We start from the raw sequence: 21,175 nt of genomic DNA on the forward strand, positions 1-21,175 counted from the left end.
ATTTGTTTGAACAGAATAGATGCAAAAATGGTGAAAATGATATTCCAACTCTCAGCTCAGAGGCAGGGCACCTGGTTACCTGCTAGGTTATCTGGGGAAGGGGAGAAAAATGTGAACAGAGTTAGTGTCAACGTTCTTCACCCCAGAAACAGAGAACTGCAAGTAACTGAATCAAGACAAGTGGTAACACTTTATGATCCTGGAGTCCCGGGATCGAGTCCTGCATCGGGCTCCCTGCTCGGCGGGGAGTCTGCTTCTCCCTCTGACCCTCCCCCCTATCATGCTCTCTCTATTTCTCATTCTCTCTCTCAAATAAATAAATAAATAAAATCTTTAAAAAAAAACATAAAAAAGATGCGTTTAAAGTTATCTTTTGCTAAATTTACATTCTAATGACCTTGCAGAGTTTATTTTTGAGAAATTGTCTCCCCTATTCTCCCTGCTCTCCAAAACCGAGTAAGAGCTTATGCTAAGAGCATCCGTTTCCTTACTGTGATTTAGGAGTTATCTTTGATAACAGAACTGCCCCTTTTTCATTCACTCAACAAATATTTATAAGTGCAAATTACTGGGCAAGTTCTGTGGCAGATGTTAATGAAACAACAGGGAGTGCATTAAGACCCAGTCCCTGCCCCTACAGGAAACTTAGAATCTTGAGGAGAAAGACAAGTTAATAGGTGACTGCAATAGAGAAGGATAAAGATCACTCTGATGGTTAATAGGGTACTTGGGAACACATGGGAGGGAAACCCAACCCAGATACTCAGGTATATTCTGGAGGAATAGATGGGTAGACTAAGACCAGAAGAATCAGGAGTTATGGAAAAGGAGTTCAAAGTTGGAGTATGTGGGAGAATTTTTCAGGAAGACAATGTGCTCCGTCATGGATGGCAGTGAGGAGTGAGTTTCCCATTAACTAGAGCAGTCAAATTCCAATCATTGTTTTTGTTCACATTCTCCAATGTAAGAGAGGTCAATAATGAATATTTCTACAGAGCAGGTAAACATGGAAAATGACTTGGTTTTGAACTTGTACCCATGGAGGTAGGCACACCAGGGGGCCATTTTGCCTTAGAATGGGATTTCATGTAAGAATATTACTTGCTTGTTCTTGTGACTGTTTTTGATAACTGGCAACAATAGCCCGTAACTTTACTTTTGAATGGTACATACATTCATGTGGTTGATAATTCAAAAAGAACCAAAAGGAACATCATTATATATATATATATATATATATATATATATATATATAATTGAATCATATATATATAATGGGATAATGGGTGCTGCTTTTTGTTTTTTGAATTTTATATATATATATATAAATATAAAAATATATAACATATATATAAAATATATATAAATATAAATATAAAATTCTATACATATATATTGTGTATGTGTGTGCATGTATATATGTACCCTTATTTCCTCAATAGTAGATGAAGATCATTCCTAATTGGTAAATTAAATAATCCCCCATGTTTTTCTAATGGTTTCATAGTGTTCTGTTTTATGGATATACCATATAATGATACTACTATACAGACATATAGGTTTATCCAAATTTTGATCTTACAAATAATTCTGTGGCAGTAACCTTGTACATTGCTGCAGGTTGAATTTCTAGAAGGTGAATTGCTGGATCAAATGTTATGTGAATTGTAATTTTGTTTGATTTTGACAAACTGTCATGCATAGAGCTATGTCAACTTATACTCTCATCAGTAATGTATAAGAGTCCATGTTTCCCCACAATCTGTGTAATTTTTGGATATTTACCAATATGATAGATTTTAAAAATGACCTATCAGATTAATTTTAGTTTGCATTTTTTCTTATTATAAGTGAAGTTGAGCATTTTCTTTCTTTTCTAAAAAGCTACTTATATGTCTTTTTGGGGAACTGTCTTATATAACCTTTGATCCCCTTTCTACTGTGTTTTGAATTTTCTATCCGTTCAAGGAGCTCTTTATATAAAGAAACATGAAATGTATGGCACATAGTTTTCTTTTACACTGCTTAGTGTGGGCCTAAATACTTTTGGGGCCCAAACTTATTTTAGGTTACACCCCAGTGTAGTAAATGGGGTCTTAAGCGTTAAGATTCAAGTGATCTAGGGAATTCAAAAATGCTTCCTAAGAAATATGCTAGCTTGGATTTCAGATACTCCCACCTTTCTACATAAAGGAGAATGTGACTTATTTTCATCATAAAATATCCCTACCCACTATTCAACTACATGGTTTTCAAAGCCAATGAGTTAGCAGTGACAAGATCATTTCATTCAGGCCCTCCTAAGGATGTAGACGTTTGGTGTGCTTAATACCAGCTCCCATGAGGAGCTGTTTGAAGGTAATGTCCTCAAAGTGTGAGGTATGATAAGGTGTAGGGGCAACGCTATCTGATTATTCCTCTAGCATTGTACTCTAAGTTCTGTCTGTGCGTCATTTGAAGACCTCAGGACTATACACTAAAACCATAGCCCTATAATCCCTTTAAGAACTGCCCTCATTGCAGTGAGTATTGCATGGGTATATACTTACCTCTAAACACATCAAGTTGTATACATTAGAACATACAGGATTTTGCATTTAATTATACCTCAATAAAGCTTCAATAATGTAGTTTTTTAAAAGCTGCCTTTACTTTGTCATCAAGCATGAGAATTTCTCTCAGAATTTGTGCCAGGAAAAATTCTGTTTCCTAAAGCACTAAGTTGTTTCCTCCTTTTAGGGAACTAAAGTTTGAATTCTATCCCTACCCCAAACCTCTTCTATTTAAATGCCTTAAATTACTGTTCTTGCTATTTATGATTATTTTAAATTTTTTGTGGAGGAGGAGTGATCCAGCTAATAACCAACCAATTTCATCAGCATTTCTCAACCCAATTTGTACATTAAAATCTTCTTGAGAGATTGAACACCTCCCCATGACCCAGACAATTCAATCAGAATATTTGGGAATGGGTCTATTTAGAAGCGGCCCGGTGATTCTGATGCTCTGTGAGGCTTGAGGACAAGTAAACTAACTAAACTTAGGTAAAGCTGTATAAGCAGAATAGAAACTGCCCAGTGACATCATTATTTCCTTCTCTGTGCAATTAGTAAAACTAATATCAAATAGGTGTTGAATTAACACTCGTAAGTTTGAAATGATATTGGGGGTGGAGAACTGGTTTCTCTCTCTCATTCACTCTGGAGTGCTGGAAAGGAAGATTCATGCAGTATTTTTCTACAAAACAAGAACATTTCCTAGAAAATCTGACTGAAGAGTTAATATTGTCCTGGGCTTTTTGAGGTGGGATTTTGTCATTTCACCCTCCCAATTGGGAAAGCTCATTAAAGGCAAGGATCATGTCTTAACAGCTTTGTATACTCGGTGTCCTACGTCTTGCCAGGCATATAGTCTGTACTTAACAAATGTTTGTGAAAGGAAAAAGGAATTAAGATCACAAGTGTTGCAATTACCCGGGAATATACTGAACATTCCATAACTGTTTTGTCATTTTATACTGCATTTAATCACTTAACAATAGAACGCCTATTATGAAAAGGAACTGGTTTTTAAAAATCACCTAAGTAAATATCCTATGAGGCAGACATTAAGGTATATATACACAGAATAAAGACAGTCTCAGTAACTGTGTTGTATACTCCATCCCACTCCATATATGTATTTATCTGTTTTATCTTGTTCTCATCTCTTTTATGTTTATCTCTGTAGGAAGAAAGTGAATCAGTGTGGGAGGAAGGCTTTCAGAAAGAAAGAGATGTGGGTGGAAAGAGAGATGCGGGAAAGGAAGAACAAAAGGAGAGGGATAAAGAGAAAGAAACAAAAGTACGAAGTAAGAATTAGTTCTACGCCGTATGCAATTAATAGGTGAAAAGTTGAAAATAACGTTCATGAAATTTTTCTATAGGTATTGACCCTTCAGATAGAGATCAGGGACGGGGTGAAGAGAGCAAAAATGTAGTAAAGGGGCCCTGACCTATAGAAAGGGAGCCCAAATCAATAACACAGATAGCCTACCAGTTCAAGCCACTTCCCCTGGCATTATGGCTCCACGGCCCACCCCATCTCCACTAATTCAGAAGTTCACTGAGGACTTAATATTTGCAAGACATGGTGCTTATGTGAATATGAAGAATATATCAAGATGATTGCAACAGGAATTCTGTCCTCAGAGATCTTATGTCTGTACCTTCAACTATAATTTAAAATAAAAATTAATATTTGCCATAAAAGGTACAGATACAATGGAATTTTATAAGAGGGATAGATTCTCCACTGAGAATTAGCAACCTTTTTGCTATTTCCTTTTCAAAGTGGTATTATTTCTAAGTGTCTTCACTTCTAGAATCAATCTATTTGCCTAAAAGGAAGTAACTCGTTATCCTGAAGTTATGGGTAAGGTACCTCCCAATTCCTGAATTCCCCATAATTACCATTAAATAGTGTTTTCTAGGTGGCCAGATATGTATGTCATAGCTCTAGACTGTCAAATACACAGCCCTTGTCTTTAGGGAGTGGATAACCTCTGTAGGACATCAAACAATATATGAACACACCACGTACTGTGTATATGATGGTGTCCCCTGATTATTTATAGGAACGCAGTAAGAACTGACATGGACATCTTTAGAGGTTCTTCCAATCAATTGGAGTATGATACAGGAGAGTTAGAGCCAGGCTTGACACCAAAGGAAATCTTCCAAAAGAGTTGGGATTCAGGTGATGCAAAGGATGGAATGGAACTAACTTCAAAGTACCAGAGTACCCTAGTAAATGAAATAAGATGTGAAGGCTCATGTTCAGGGGTGATGAAAAAGAAGGACCCCCTTTTTTAAATCCTAGATTGAAATAACATTTGATATATTTGTAGAACGTATAATTTTGTCATTTATCATTAATGATAGACTTGGAAAGGGCTACTGTGGGGCGCATCTTAGGATTGCACTAAGAGAAATTTGGGAGATGAGAGGAGCCCGTTATTTTGATGTGTGGCAATCATCTTTTCTTATTATCTGAAAGAAACAGACCTCTGTGTCCAGTCCAATAGGAAACACTGATTCTGAAGTGGAAAAGGCCAGGACCTAGAGGTATTCGATTCGTCAAGTTCTACACTTAAGTACTTGCTTGCTTTTCACTTGGTTTCAAGTGAAAAATTCCTTTTGAAAAGAAAAGAAAGGAGAAGGAGGGGGAGGAGGAGGAAGGAGGAGGGGGAGGAGGAGGAGGGGGAGCAGGAGGGGAGGAGGGGGAGGGAAGGAGGAGGAGGGGGAGGAAGAGGAAGAGGAGGAGGAGAAAAAGGAGAAGAAGGAGAAGAAGTGCTTCTGTTTCAGCAAACCAATGGCCTGAAGATTGATGGATGGATCTCATTTTAGCCAGTTCATCCAGGGAGCAAGATATGGTACTCAAGGTATACAAAGCTGGATGATTGGAAGAAGTGGGTCTATCTTTGCCAAGTGGCCAACACTAAGCTGACCTGAGCTAAGAGAGGGAGGAAAAGCCTAAGAGGAGCAATTAGAGGTGACTGGTTCATTGAAGCACCTTGGTCAAGGACTTAAGGCTGACATAGTAGGGCGGTGCAGGTGGGCTCTGTGGAGTTATTGTTAAGGAGAAAAGCAACATGGTCAAGGGTGGGGGAAGACATCCTCTTGGCAGCAGCATGAACATTTACAAAGCAGTCTCCTAAGGCAGAGCATGCAAATCCTGTGAAGTGCTGCCACAGATCTGGCTGAGCTGGCTCCTAGCACTCCATATTGTACATGTCATTGTCAATTTGGTAAACCAGGCGGTGACTGTAGCCACCATTTCAGGGGCTCATAAAGTGAAACTGCATTATAATTTCAGCAGTGTTAAGAGAAACTGAAGGTTTCAACAAAACGAAACCCTGGAACTATAGATATGAAGCTCTGTCTTCCCTGAAAACAGCTTTATAGCATATAAAACCAACCTTGCTTTCTGCAATTAAATCAGGACAAGATAAATGTGTCTATTCCTTGATGTAACGGCCTTGGAGCATCGTAACGGAAACACTCTAATAAAAGTTTATCTCAAATACTGACCAAAACCTTAGTACTGGCTGCAGTGAGAATCGTGAGCAACAGCCCCAAGCATTCAGCCTTATCAAAAAAGAAACTTCTGTGTCAAAACTTGGCAATGAAGAGATCGGGATGAATCGTGAGAACTCTGGGATGAGGAAAATACAATAACATCTGGCCCGAGGCCCTCCCCTCACTATCTCAGAGAAGTTATTTCTGATCTCTTAGTCAAAAGGTCTTCTGAAGACCTCCTGATGCCTCCATCAACCCATCTATAGTAGCTGGGAGATGAAGAGGCCGGCCTCCAATCTTGCCTTCCCTGAGAGCCGCGTGAAAGAGAACAGGACATCACTGTACTTCTCACACTGGAACTGAGCTCTTTAAGAATAAAATCCCGTTTTAATCTCTAAAAGAAAGGAAAAGAAAATCTTTCAGCAGCCATAAAGGAAATCCTAAGATGTGCTCAGAAAGAAAAGCACTCCTAAGAAATGCACCTCTTAGCACTAACACAACACCTTCAACATGGATGGAAGCCTGACTGCAATTCCCTCAGAGGGTTTTCCATTTCCACAAGAATCATGATGTTTCCAAGCTTTGCCTTTGTGGAATAATGACTGTATTCCACAAACTTCAGGCCCAATTCACATGCATATCCCACTCCCACCCTGTCCCCTCAGCAGGGAACTAAGGATTGATTGATCCCCATTTCAGTCAGTGTAGTCAGGGGACAAGATGGCGCTTGAAGAACAGAAGCAAACAAACAAACAGAAGCAAACAATAATCAAGCCATCTTAATCTAAAAGAAGCTATTAAATTGGGATAAGCAGGGTAGTCATTTTCATGTCCACAAAAAATCATTTAGCGTCTTTATTTATTGAAGGGGAAAGCCAGAATAGAAATTGACACTGTAAATTTACACTGAAATTTAGCAGTCAAAAATGGAATTCAATTGCTAAATTCATTTCCTGTTGTTCACATTGGCTTAGAAATACTACCTTGTACTATTGCTGGGAAAAGCCATCTCTTTAAACAACAGCTACTGTTCTTAGACTTCAGAAACTCACCCAGCCATATGTCAATGGCATGGACTTTCCAGTAAGTCCCTGTTTGAGTTGGTCTCAGTTTGAGTCTCTGACTCATAAGCTATTAGCTATATGACCTTGGGCAAGTTATACGCCTCTCAACATCTCAGATTTTTCATCTGTAAAAAGACAGTTACTTCCTACATGTGTTGGGAGGAGAAATTCAGATAATGGTTATAGACAGTGGTATCTGGTACTGGAAAAAGGGCTCCAAAAAGGGTAGATGTTAGCAGTAGTACTGCTCAGTTTCTCAGGCCAAGGATATATAAACTAGGCAGCATTGGCCAGGGCTGAAATATTCAATTTACCTTCAGTTTTGTTTTGCTTGTTCCACTTTCTGGGAATGAAAGGACATTAGTGAGGTTTTTGAAAAAAATGGATACAATTTTTTTTCTGTATGCAACTGGTACCCTCTTTGTTTGGCCATGAACACACTGCCACTGTGAATAATGAAAATTCTATAATGTTTCACTCAACTTCTGCCTCTTGGCAGCCATGACCAAAATCACCCTGCAGCTGTCCTTTACAACAGGGATCCCCAGCCAGTCACTCGCAGCTACCCTACTGTGAGGGGCAGCTGCTCAAGAGTATTTCAAGCAGGAACGTGACAGAGCCAGATGCTATCAGGAATTCCTCAGTGAGGTCAGAGCATTAGAAAACAGTAAGCCTTGGCCCTCCAAAAGGATGGGGACTCCTGCTTCCAACCCATGCCAGGCGACTAACCATATGATCTTCCTGAGATCTTGTTAATTACAACAAAGGCCCAGATACTTTACAGTGTTTGGAGATCTACAAAATTAGGAGGAAACTGGTGAAGCACAATGATAAAGTTTCAAGGAAAGGTGATCTGTTACGACAATCCTTTAAACCTTCCCTGTAGGAGTTCAGAATTTTAAAATGCAAGTATGTAAGTGATAACAACGCATAATTTGAACTTGCATACAACTCTTTCAAATACATAACACGCATTCTCTCCTTAAAATGCTCTGAATTCGATAACCTATTTGGGAAGTCTAAGATCTTAATGTTTCTCTCGAATTCTTACCCCACTAGAATGGGAAAGATGTTCAGAAAACATTTTTTCATTTGTTGTTTGAGAAATGCTAGTTTCTTGGGCCACCAGCAGGTGTTACACAAAACGTCTGTCCAAATTTATCTGAGTAATATAAAATTTAATAGGATTCCTTATCACCAAACCTCCAGAGCTTTTAATATGCTGATGTACACTGTGTATAACATTTCAAAAAATATGTTTGATGAGGGGGGATCTGGGGAGGCTTAAAGGGGGGTGGAGTGAAACAGCTACAGGAACGTGTTTTCTCTGCAGCATGTTTTGGGAAATAAGTGTAGCCTCAGACTATAAGCACCTTGAGAACAGGGGCAATATTTCATTTTTCTTCTTTACTCCTAGACCCTAGCACAATGCCTGGTAAAAGCATTCATGAAATGAATTAATAAATGCTAAGGCGATTCTTCAAATTTGTTGATAAATACTTACGCAGCAAGGAGGAGAAAATAGTTTCAGGTCAGGCCAAAAGAATTGATGCTAAGATGTGTCACCTGATGAAGGTCACAATCAATTTTATAGCAAAATTAAGTAAATTAAGTGATATTAGAGTAAGCGGAGACTAATTCAGAAAAGAAAAAAGACACTGATATGTCAGGGAATGAGAACATAGTCACATATCTAGTAGAACAGAGAAATTATTTTAATACCGGAAATTCAATAAAGGATGATTTTTGCAAATGAGTTTTATAGGATATTGTCTTCTTTTTTTTTTTAAATAATCTGTGAACTCGTTTTTTCCTTTAAAATTTTTTATTGTTATGTTAATCACCATACATTACATCATTAGTTTTTGATGTAGTGTTCCATGATTCATTGTTTGTGCATAATACCCAGTGCTCCACGCAGAACGTGCCCTCTTTAATACCCATCACCAGGCTAACCCATCCCCCCACCCCCTCCCCTCTAGAACCCTCAGTTTGTTTTTCAGAGTCCATCGTCTCTCATGGTTTGTCTCCCCCTCCGATTTCCCCCTCTTCATTCTTCCCCTCCTGCTATCTTCTTCTTTTTTTTTTTTTCTTAACATATATTGCATTATTTGTCTTCTACTTGCCTATGTTCTGTTGATGGGAGAGAGAGACCTAAAAGTCTGCCTTGCCCTAAGGTAGGATACCTTCTTGTTCATCTTCTCTTATTTCACTTGCAGCATACAAAAAAGTTGAAGCAGTCTCTGCAGGTGTGATTGCCCTATAATCCCTAGTGAATAGATGCCAGTGGGAGGAGAGCGAACAGTCTGAAGGAGGTACATTTCTCCCTCCCAGCCTCCCTTTTATGCCCCGACACACAACAGGGCCCACATCACACACCTGGTCACTGCTGCCCTGTCTGCAGCTCTTCCCTAACCCACATGGCAGTGTGAAGACCATCTGGACCACTGCTTGAAGGCAGTGTGGATAATGAGTGCCCCATAGAGTAGCTGCAGAAATGATAACAAACCCCACATCAGCTGCCAGGGTGCAAGCTGCCAAGCCTAGCACCTGCTTCCCACAGAGACTTTACAGGGATGCTGGAGAGAAGAGCTGAGGACCTGCTTACACCTGGCAGGATACCTGATACACCAGGAGATACAATTTTTCACCTATCAGATGGGGGGAAAGACCAAACAGTTTGATAATCAACTATGCTCACTCATTTTCTCAAAACGCATATTGTTTATTCTGAGACTAGGCTGGTCAAGAGGTTTTGGTAGGCTGATAAACTATTAGCATCTTGTGTTGAAGGCAAAAATGTGTTATTTGGGTAAAGTAAGATACTTAAGTTGCAATTCTTCAGTGTACAAAAATACCTTTAAATCTCTGGCAGAATATCTATAATCTAATATCTCCTTTTACTATGCCAGCAGCTGCTGCATTTTAGGTGCTTTCCTAGGGATTCCATGTTGCCAAAAAATACAATTACTTTTCAGTTACTTCAGAAAACTTTTCAACAAACTGTCGGAAAATGTCAGAATCCGAAATAAGAATCTGCAAAAAAACTTGTTTCAATCACATCCATTTTGGCTGCAAGGTGCAAGCTTGGTGATTCCATCTTGATAGATTGTGTTTCATTTGCCTTGTGAGCACTGTGTAATTTATGTCTAGGGTTGAATTCTATCAGTAGAAATCTGAGCTCTGCGGGATTTGCTGTCGGGCTGCTCTCTGTGTGTAAGTTACCATGTAAGGTCTAGGATCTGTCTTCTGGTCAAGCCTACTGTTCAGTCAGATTGGCAGCATACAGAATGGTAAGGACAGTCAAGTCTCCAAACTGATCTCATATAATTACAGAGTAACAGTGGGCATTAGGGACTTCTAGCAAACCTTTATAATTTCTGAAATGGCTGTAGACTTCTATTTTAAAACTGGAAGACCACTGTCCTTAGTATAGCAAAGGGCTGTGCTTAAAGAACCAGGTGGTCCCAAGCCCTTAGCTGATCTCTAAAAAGGAAGAGAAAACAGATTAAGTGCTATCACATGCGATTAATGCGATTTCAAATGATCACCTTGATGATCCTATTTAATATTCACAAACCCCTGAAATGTTGGAGTTATTCTTCCCATTTTCCAAGATAGAATATTCAGATGCTAAGAAATTCATTCATGTGACATAAGTCATACAACCAATGTATTATGTGGGCAGAGCCAGAATTTGAAGCCAGATCGGTCTAAATGCAAAGTCCAGGCTCTTTCCACTAAATGACCAAAAAAGGCTACATTAATTTGGTCAGTTCATTAAGATGGATTTGAGATGCTTTTGAGCTATTCTGTTCAACAGAAAGTTATCAGCACAGTTTACTGACTTTCTTACTATCCACACCTCTAATTGTGGACCAGGCAAGGGGAAAAAGTGTACAGGACTCTTTTTGTGCCCACAATTTTAGTACACTGGGATGGAATTTAGGCAGCCTCCACAGAAGACCACCTTAAGGCAGATTCCCCATTAGCATTGGGAAAATGTGGCCCATTCAGGTGAAGCCCACCTTCATCTTCCATGCTATACCACACTGAAATGGGATGGATTTCTTTCAGTCCCACTTGGTGCTCACCATGACCCGTCTCTCCCACCAACTGCCCTGTTGAGCTTCCAAGAGCATGGACTGCTTAATTTCACTATCGGAGGAAAGCAAACATGAGTTGCAAGGGAAGAACAGGTCCTCCTTTTCCCCTTGGAGCCCCTGGAGATCAACAGTGTGCAGTCTTCAAAACAAGCCCAAGACCATACGGGCAGAACCTGAAGCTCCTATCACACTTGAGCCTGGGGCATCCTGCCAGAGGAGAAACCTGAAACATCTTAGAAGAAAGTCAACAGGATGTAGTGATTCATTAACTCACACTTTGTCTCACGAACAACAATTGTTACTCAGCTGTACCTGGACCAGTTTAGTAAGAAATACAGTACACCCTTTTAAAGAACATCTCGGCACTCTGACATTTCTACCATCCTTTATTAAAGTATTTATTTATGACACTATGTGCTAGGCACTGTTTCAGGTACTCAGTGGATATTCAACAGTGAAAAAAACAATGAATAATCACTAAAAGACATTCATGAAAAGAAAATAATACAAATTTGAGTGCATGCTTCAATCACAACTACCTAAGACACATATAAATCAAGCTAAAGAATGCAGTAGCAGATGTACAACTGAAAATAATTATATTGGTATCCAGGTGACAGTTGATTTTTAAAATTTTTTTCAAAATTTTCTTTAATATTGGTTTTATACTGAGTTTGTAATTTAAAGAAAGCACAAAAATAGGAAAATAGTTAAGTTAGACAGTAGAGTTAAGTTGTTTGAGCTGTGTTTTCGTGGGTCTCTGATTCTTTAGGGTTTTTTCCTAATTTTAATTGGGAACTTAAATTCCTTGAGTATTAAAGTGCAATGTCATTTGGGATAAGGGTTGGAGATGATGTGGCAATAAATCTATAAAGAAGAGAAAAATCTAGCTTCTAAAAGAAGCACCTACTAAATCTTGATGCTCATTTGTTACATTGTCAAACTGTAATTCCCAATGACAGGAAGGGAGAAAAGGAAAGGAATTAGATCCTATAAGCAAGAATTAAAAAATAGGGTTATGGGGCGCCTGGGTGGCTCAGTTGGTTAAGCGACTGCCTTCGGCTCAGGTCATGATCCTGGAGTCCCGGGATCGAGTCCCACATCGGGCTCCTTGCTCAGCGGGGAGTCTGCTTCTCCCTCTGACCCTCTTCCCTCTCGTGCTCTCTTATCTCTCATTCTCTCTCTCTCAAATAAATAAATAAAATCTTTAAAAAAAAACAGGGTTATGAATTAAAGTATATTCACATATACTCTTGTCCAAGGGAATTTATTATTTGAGATATAATTTTAGAACCATTATAGTTTGCCCAAAATATCCTATAATGTATTGTTTCAGAAGAGCCTGTGTATGTTAGTTGTACTATTTAGCCAGTTGAACATTTAGTAGACGTTACTGGCAAATAGATGGTGACAAATTATCGCTCTGTAATATTAATACATTAATATCACAGTGAAACTATACTTTCTCTCCTTCGCTCCTCACCACCATCTTTTCACCTGTCTGAATAGTAGTTTCTATTATAGAGATGGATTATCCTTGAGGTGACCAAGCTAAATCTTTATAATCACATCCAGATTGTTGCCTTTTTTTGGGGGGGGGGTCATTATTTATCCAGTAAATGTCTTAAGAGTACTGAGTCTTATTTATACGTTCTGTATTAAAGAAAGAATTAAATATATCGTTACCACTAACTCATGTGACCAATGTCTCATTAGGAATTTGCAACATTTTCTGATTACCAAATAAACAATTTCCAATTGAGCAGGTCTTCAGGAAATTTGATGCAGTACCGAACATCACTTGTCATGTTTTTTCTTCTTTAGGTGAGCAAAAAGTTTTGTACTATCACTGAAAAGCAATCTGGTGGTTCACTTTACTGCATCTAGAAAGAATTCAGCCTCATACCGTGGTTAAAAAATAAAAAATAAATAAAATGTACAAAACGAGAAGAATCTCCATGAGTAATTTCACACATGCTGCTAAGTACTGCAGAGTATTGCCAAGACTAGTCTTTAATCTCTATGGGAGCCAAAATAGATATAAACTTTTATTTGCTGTCAAATGTCTTTTTCAGGGTTATTAGCAAAGATAGGAGATAAGAAATCCTTCCAAGTTACCTTACTTTATTTTTTGACCTGCTTTTCTTATCATTACCACTTTATAACTTCTGATAGCTTAAAATGTGCATATTTCACCAGACCCAAGCAAAATTATGAAGTGGGATTCATGAGGCTTTGAATTTCTTAGTGTTTTCCTCACTCTGCTTTCTAGGTTTGCACATACATTTCCTTCCAGCAAGTTTCTGGCCCCCCTGAACCCCTGGCAGCTCCTACCCTCTGTCCAAACCACTTAGCAACAATTTTAAGGACATATTCTCAGCAAAATGCAGACCAGTGTGATCTACCGACCCACAGTCATGGGTCATCACGTTACTTCTCTCAGGTAAGGATCTTACATGAAAAACTGGACCGAAAAGAGTAAAGCTAAGCTGGGGAGAAATCACACTTACTAAAGTTGTCCATCTCCTGAGGGGGGGGTCCACTTGTAGATCATTAGCAGATTCCTAGTGTGCTCTAGCTTTTCACTAGAGCTCCCCAGATATCTTTGCAGTATTATTGGATTCCCCTGCCCTCACTTCTGTCACTCTGGGCAAAAACAAAAACCCACATTACCCTATAGTTTGCCAACCCTGCTGTTATCCTCCTAGTGCTGGAAACACCCTCCTAATTTTAAAACCCTTTAGAACTTGTAAGGAGTAATAATTCCCACTGTTAAATGTGTGAGGGTAGGGTGGGTGAGGTGGGGGCTAGTATCTCCACAGCCTGGACAGCAGACTGTTAAATTTTTGGGAATTTTGAGAACCAATTGACATTACCTTGGCAATTTACAATCAGCCATAGATGGAACTATTTACACCATGACCTGACAAATGCTACACAAATTAGCTGTCCCCACCCCCAGCTGGTGTGGGAAGAGCCAGGACTGGCAGGAATAATAAGCAATGGTAATATTTCCTCATCACACCATAAACTCCAAGTATCTAGCTATTATATATTTACGTTGTTCACTCTTATATCCCCCTTGCCTGGCATGTTAGGTCTTCACTAAGTATTTATTGAATGAATGAATGAATGAATGAGTGAGCTGGAGACAGAAGAGATTTTTTATACAGTAAGTACATGTTCTGGTCTTTGCTGAAATGTCAAAAAAGTCTAGGCCTATTCCCCCTCGGCCCCTTTTTGACTATCTATTTAGAAGAGCTTTTTTTAAAAAAAATTTTTATTATGTTCAGTTAGCCAACATACATCATTAATTTTTGATGTAGTGTTCAGTGATTCATTAGTTGCATAAAGCACCCAGTGCTCATCACCACACGTGCCCTCCTTAATACCCATCACCTGGGTACACCATCCTCCCACCCCCCCTCCCTTCTGTAACCCTCAGTTTATTTCCTGGACTCCAGAGACTCTCATGGTTTGTCTCCCTCTCTGATTTCTCCCCATTCAGTTTTCTCTCCCTTCCCCTGTGGTCCTCCGTGCTATTCCGTATGTTCCACATATGAGTGAAACCGTAGGATAATTGTCTTTCTCTGCTTGACTTATCTCACTTAGCGTAATCCCCTCTAGTTCCATTCATGTCGATGCAAATGGTGGGTGTTCATCTTTTCTGATGGCTGAGTCATATTCCATTGTATATATGATCACATCTTTACCCATTCATCTGTTGAAGGATATCTCAGCTACTTCCACAGTTTGGTTATTGCGGACATTGCTGCTATGAACACTGGGGTGCATGTGCTCCTTCTTTTCACTACATCTGTTATCCTTGGGGTAAATATTTCGTAGTGCAATTGCTAGGTCGTAGGGTAGCTCTATTTTTTTTTTTTAAAGATTTTATTTATTTATTCATGAGAGACAGAGGGAGAGAGAGAGAGACGGGGAGAGAGAGAGAGAGAGAGAGAAGCAGAGGGAGAAGCAGGCTCCCAAGGAGCAGGGAGCCTGATGCGGGACTCGATCCCAGGACCCTGGGATCATGACCTGAGCCGAAGGCAGACGCTTAACCATCTGAGCCACCCAGGCGCCCAGGGTAGCTCTATTTTTAACATCTTGAGGAACCTCCATACTGTTTTCCAGAGTGGCTGTACCAGCTTGCATTCCCACCAACAGTATAAGAGGTTCTCCTTTCTCCACATCCTTGCCAACATTTGTTGTTTCCCGCCTTGTTAGTTTTTGCCATTCTAACTGGCGTTAGGTGGTATCTCATTGTGGTTTTCGTGTGTATTTCCCTGCTGGCTAGTGATGTTGAACATTTTTTCATGTGTCTGTTAGCCATTTGTATTTCTTCTTTGGAGAAGTGTCTGTTCATGTCTTCTGCCGTTTCTTTATTTGTTTTCTGGGTGTTGAGTTTGAGAAGTTCTTTATAGATCTTGGATACCATCCCTTTATCTGTAATGTCATTTGCAAATATCTTCTCCCATTCCGTGGGTTGCCTTAGTTTTGTTGACTGTTTTCTTTGCTGTGCAGAAGCTTTTTATCTTGATGAAGTCCCAAAAGTTCATTTTTCCTTTTGTTTCCCTTGCCTTTGGAGACGTATCTTTTTTTTGGAGACGTGTCTTGAAAGAGGTTGCTGCCTAGTTCTCCTCTAGATTTTGATGGATTCCTGTCTCACATTAGGTCTTTCATCCATTTTGAGTTTATCTTTGTGTATGGTAGAAGAGAATGGTCCAGTTTCATTCTTCTGCATGTGGCTGTCCAATTTTCCCAGCACCATTTATTGAAGAGACTTTTTTCCATTGGATATTTTTTTCCTGATTTGTAGAAGCTTAGTTGACCATAGAGTTGAGGGTCCATTTCCGGGGTCTCTATTCTGTTCTATTGATCTATGTGTCTGTTTTTGTGCCAATACCGTGCTGTCTTGATGATCACAGCTTTGTAATAAGAGCTTGAAGTCAGGCATTGTGATGTCCCCAGCTTTGGCTTTCTTTTTCAACATTCTCCTGGTGATTCGGGGTCTTTTCTGGTTCCATACAGATTTTAGGATTGTTTGTTCCAGCTCTGTGAAAAATGCCAATGGTGTTTTGAGAGGAATGGCACTGAAAGTGTAGATTGCTCTGGGTAGCATAGACATTTTAATAATGTTTATTCTTCCAATCTATGAGTATGGAATGTCTTTCCATCTCTTTGTGTCTTCCTCAATTTAATAAGTTTTGTAGTTTCTAAAGTATAGATCCTTTACCTCCTTGGTTAGGTTTATTCCTAGGTATCTTATGGTTTTTGGTGCTATTGTAAATGGAATCAATTCCTTAATTTCTCCTTCAGTTACATTGTTAGGGTACAGAAATGCAACTGATTTCTGCGCATTGATTTTGTATCCTGCCATGTTGCTGAATTGCTGTATGAATTCTAGTAATTTGAGTTTTCCATATAAAGTATCATGTCATCTGTGAAGAGAGAGAGTTTGACTTCTTCTTTGCCAATTTGAATGCCTTTTATTTCTTTTTGTTGTCTGATTGCTGAGGCTAGGACTTCTAGTACTATGTTGAACAATAATGGTGAGAGTGGGCCTCCCTATCGTGTTCCTGACCTTAAGGGAAAAGCTCTCAGTTTTTCCCCACTGAGAATGATTTTTGCTGTGGGCTTAAAGGTTCTTATGGTAATTGCCTCCTAGCCTACTCATCCTGTCACTTTTATTCTTGGAACTGGAGTTCACCATTTGCTCTACCCCCTACCTCACATCCATTACCTCACCCATTTCTTTCTGTCACATAAGTTCATGGATATCCTACATAATATGTTCCAAAAAAGTCAGGAAGAAAGAATAAAAGAACATTAACTGTCTTAATCTGTTCAAGCTGCTATAATAAATTACCAGAAACTGAGTGGCTTATAAACAACAGACATTATTTCTCACAGTTCTGGAGGCTGGGAAGTCCAAGAGCAAGGCACCAGCAGATCTGTTGTCTTATGAGACCCTCATTCCTGGTTCATAAGCTGCCATCTCACTGTGTCTTCACATGGCAGAAGGGGGCAAGAGAACCATGCAGGGTCTCTTTGATAAGGGCACTAACCCTATGCATAAGGGCTCCACCCTCATGACCTAATCACCTCCCAAAGGCCTCATCTCCTAATGCTATCACATTGGGGATTACATTTTAACACACAAATTTGGGAGGAACATAAACATTTACTCCATAACATTAACTTGTCAGGAAACCTGCCTACTAGCCTCAGCTCAGTCGTGTGATATCTGTATAACCTCAGAACATGTAACCTCTTAAATCTTTGGTGTTTTCATGTGTAAGTGAGAATGTTATTACTGCTATACTTATTTCAGTGAGTTCATGATGATGAGATAAGATGATGCATGTAACAAGGCTTTGTTAAACTGTAAAATGCTCTAGAAATGTAAATTTTTGTTAAAGGTAGCCAGATGCAATGAAGTAATCGCTGACTTCAGAGACAGCGAGAATTAGATTTGAAATCCATCTCTGCATTTCCTAACTTTTTGACCTTAAGCAAGACTTTTAACTTTCCTAAGCCTCTGTTTCCTCATCCATAAAATGGGAAAAATGACATCTAACAGGATTATTGTCAGGCTTAAATGAAATCATGTGAAAAAGGGCCTATCACAGTGTCCCAATAATGTCTCCTTCCTTTTCCAATCTTCTAGCTCAAATGTCTTTGGGATGATATTATTATCATTGTCATTAGTCCATCATTAAGGTTTCCCTGTTCTCAAGGGAGAACAGTTTATATTTTACTGGTTAAGGGAGAAAGTTATGGTGCCAGATCACCTGGCTTCAGATCTTGCTTCTGCTACTTGCTAAGTCTGTGATCTTGAGCAAATCACTAAACTTCTCTGGGCCTCCACTGTTTTTCTACTTATTATAGTACCTACCTGGCATGATCAAGCATCCCAGCTTGCCTGAGAATAAGGAGGTCCCTGGGACACATGATTTTCATTGTGTAACCAAGAAAGTCCCAAGCAACTGGTGATGAGCTGGTCACCTCCATACTGACCTCACAGGACTATGATAAGAATGAAGGGAGCTGTAACTGTGAAATACTTAGAACAGTGGCTTGCAAGGAGTAGGTATTAGGTAGACCTTTAGTTATCACACTTATATTCTCCAGCTATATTCCCGGCTCAAAAGTTGAATAGTGAGATTTAAGGGCACAGTGACAAACTATGGTAGAGAGGCTCAGGAATAGAAAGCTGGAGTACAGCTGCCTGCCCAGGCCTGCTGCTGACAATGTTCTGAAATGTCCTCAGCTTCACAGGGTGAGTGGCAAAGGGGGGGCGCATGTCAACCACTGACCTGTGACTGTCCTTCTGGTCACTCTGAACTTGCTGCTTGAAGGGAGGAGAGAAGTCAGGGAAGAAAACTACTACCTGACTGTTGGATGCTTCTTGTGAGGACTGACCAAGGCCTGGAGGGTGAGGGGAAGTGAAGCCAGGGAAGGGTTTCAGTACTGCTTTCCCTATCCTGGCTCCAGACAGGGCCAGCAGAGGACCTGGACTGTATTTTTGATGCTGTCCTTTGGACACTATTGTGGTGACTTGACATGTTAATTCTGAGCTTCTCTCTGGGTCTGAAATCAGGCAGCCTGGGTTCCTGTGTGGCTCTGCCTCTGCTTGGTGGGTGACTTCATATAAGCTATTTAACTTCTCAGTTCCTTCATCTGTGAAACATATAATAACAGGATCAACACCATGAAAATGTTGTGAGAATTAAATGGGATAATCCACGTGATGAACTTTGCTCACCGGCATATGGGAAACTCTCCATAGTTACTCCCCTCAGTGCCCATTTATATACAGGGGTGCTGAGGGGAAAAGCTGACTCTGAGGTGTTGTTTCATTGTTATGCTTATATCTGTAGATACTAAAGGCTTCTCTTTAACTAACTAAACTTACACATATTTATTCACTCAGTCTTAACACATCTCTGAAATTAGAATGTTAAAACTATGACTAAATATTTTTCTAGGCCTAATGCTACTTGAAATGGAAATCATGTGTGGTTTCTCTGCCTTGTTAGAGTTTGTTTGCTTTTTGTCAATAACCAATAAGAATTTAAAATCTGTGCTTCTGAAAACTGGTTCCAGGAATTAGGTTTTAGTGTGTCATCAGTTCTCCCAGAAAGAATGCCAGAAATGAACATCAAACAGTAAAGTTATATCTTGCATATTTAATTGCTTACATGTTTACTCAAATCACTTTTCATACTGATCAAATTCCCAATCCCCACTCTTATCAATGTTTCAGAAGCAGTTTTAATTGTGATAAGGAAGTCAAACAATGCCTGAAATTCCTGCTTCTACTTTTCCTTCCTTCGTGCTCTACTGGGTTTGGTTGTTTGGCATTCTCTAGTGTTTTTCCATGCGGAAGATCTTGCTCTTGGAAGCACGACATGAGGCAAGTCTTTCTCCTTCAGACAGACTGGTGCTGGCAGAATTCCCTGTGCTCCTCCCTCTCCCACCTCCTCTGTACATAAGGGGACCCACTAAGGGTCCCTAATAAAGCTCTCGGGCCCAGATCCCATCACCAGGAATAGCCCTCTGCCTTCTCCTCTCACGTACTCCTACTCTTAAATAAAAGGCCTTCAGGTCATATCACTGGTGGTAGGCGGGGTGGGTTGTGAATCACAAAGGGAAAAAATCTCCTGCCCTTAGGCTGCATGGTCTTCCTAGAATTCACAGATTTGCATCGTTAATTTGATGTTTCAGTATATATAGCCAAGAAAGAAAATATTAAAAGTTTATATATTATGACCCTTGACAAACTGTACCCTCTGAGTAAATGTAGCTAAAAATATATTTTAAAGGTAATTTTAATAATCGTTCACATTTCTGCTAAGTCTCTGAATTTCTTCTAGTCCTAGAGATGTTCAACCTGTGGCTTGGAGGTCAAAGATTGTATATCTCTGAAGTTTATGGCATCTATTTCAAAACTGGATCCACTCATCAAACAGTAGACCAAAAACCTGTGTGTGTTACTCTATGTATATTAAACCTAAGTTTTAAAATAAGGGGAGAAAAGTACCAGAACAGTTAATTTAGGATCTCTTGGTGATGGGGCCTGAATATGAATATATTATTCAAAATGCTCCAGGTGATTCTTATGTGCAACTAGGGAGAAGAAACATTACCTTTTAATACAGGAAGGCCAAGGGTAGTTTGGGTACAGGGTTTGGGGCATACTGGCATCTCCTAATACTGAACTCCTACCCTCTACCTCTAATAGTATGCTACAGAAGATTCAATAATGCCATTCTCTTCTAAGCTGGTTGGGACCCCTCACCCTTTCTCACCTAGACCTTCTAGAACCTTAAGTATGAGTTTGTGAAGGGTATTTACAGTATTGTTACCTGATAGCAATGACCCCAGATTATCTTTTCTCATTCATTCCCACAGAATGGACATTTGCCTTATTGTGAGATATAAAAATGCACTGAAAAGTTGAACTTACTCTGTTCCTTTAATCAGGGACTAAAATTCCTATTTTTAATCTCAGTATAATTAGTTTGCATCTCTCCTCTTCTTTGCCCTGCTCCCCTTTCTTGTCAGCCACAGAAGCACTGCTCCATGATACACTTAGAACTAAGAAAAAACTGGAGTGCCTGGGTGGCTCAGTTGGTTGAGCAACCAACTCTTGATTTGGGCTCAGGTCATGATTCCAGGGTCATGGGATCGAGCCCCATGTGGGCTCTGTGCTCAGTGGGGAGTCTGCTTGGGATTTTCTCTCTCCCCCTCTCCTTCTGCCCCTCCCTCCACTCTCTCTCTCAAGTAAATAAAATTAAAAAAAAAAAAGAACTAAGAAAAAAACTGTGAATTTCACACAGTAAAGAATGAACATGCCTACCATAGACCATAAAAAACATGATTGGCAGCTTCCTGGCCCAGTCCAGAAACCAGAGTGTGGCTTGCACTGAAAAGGGCAGAA

Source organism: Zalophus californianus, chromosome 5 (genome assembly GCF_009762305.2).
Source record: "Zalophus californianus isolate mZalCal1 chromosome 5, mZalCal1.pri.v2, whole genome shotgun sequence".
NCBI classification, from domain to species: domain Eukaryota; kingdom Metazoa; phylum Chordata; class Mammalia; order Carnivora; family Otariidae; genus Zalophus; species Zalophus californianus.